Genomic DNA, 930 nt, shown 5'->3' with positions numbered 1-930 from the left:
TGCATTCTTTCGTGCCTTTTCAAGTATTTTGCTTAAATTTCAGAAGAGTTTTACTCTCTGCTTTAAATTTCTAGTTAATATTTTAGCTATTTCTTTTCATTCTGTTCATTTAAAAAAATTTGTTGTGCAGCCTCGGGCAGCCGGCCCGGAACCACCTGGTGAGATCTCTTCTCTCTAGGACTGGTGGAGCTGGAGAGAGGCTCCTTTAACCCTCCTGCAGGATGAACCCCCTGCCAGAAGACATGGAGAACGCTCTCATGGGGAGTCAGAGCTCGCACGCTTCCCTGCGCGACGTCCATTCCATCAACCCCACGCAACTCATGGCCAGGATTGAGTCCTATGAAGGAAGGGAAAAGAAAGGCATATCTGACGTCAGGAGGACTTTCTGTTTGTTTGTCCCCTTTGACCTCTTATTTGTAACGTTACTGTGGATAATAGAGTTAAATGTGAATGGAGGTATTGAGAACACGTTAGAGAAAGAGGTGGTGCGGTAGGATTACTTCTCTTCTTATTTCGATATATTTCTTTTGGCAGTTTTTAAATTTAAAGTGTTAACGCTTGCATATGCCACGTGCAGACTGCACCATTGGTGGGCCATAGCGTTGATGACAGCAGTGACCAGTGCCCTTTCACTAGCAAAAGCAAAAGCGATCCTCTCAAAGCTTTTCTGTCAAGGGGCTTTCGGCTACGTGCTGCCCATCATTTCCTTCATCTTTGCCTGGATCGAGACGTGGTTCCTGGATTTCAAGGTGTTACCTCAAGAGGCAGAAGAAAACACTCCCGATAGCTCAGGATGCCTCGGAGAGGGCGGCACTGATACCTGGTGGTCTTTCTGATGGTCAGTTTTATTCTCCTCCTGGATCCGAAGCAGGATCTGAAAATGAAACTGAAGAAAAGCAGGACAGTGGAAAACCACTTTTAGAACTATGA

The 930-nt window shown here is 45.6% G+C and overlaps 1 pseudogene; it reads left to right on the top strand.

The window, feature by feature from the left end:
• The first annotated feature begins 221 nt into the window (after positions 1 to 221).
• Positions 222 to 930, top strand: LOC132435401 (STARD3 N-terminal-like protein pseudogene; annotated as a pseudogene).

The sequence above is a fragment of the Delphinus delphis genome, chromosome 12 (assembly GCF_949987515.2).
Source record: "Delphinus delphis chromosome 12, mDelDel1.2, whole genome shotgun sequence".
NCBI lineage: Eukaryota > Metazoa > Chordata > Mammalia > Artiodactyla > Delphinidae > Delphinus > Delphinus delphis.
The sequence above is the reverse complement of the archived record's forward strand: the minus strand, read 5'-3'. Positions and strand labels throughout refer to the sequence as shown.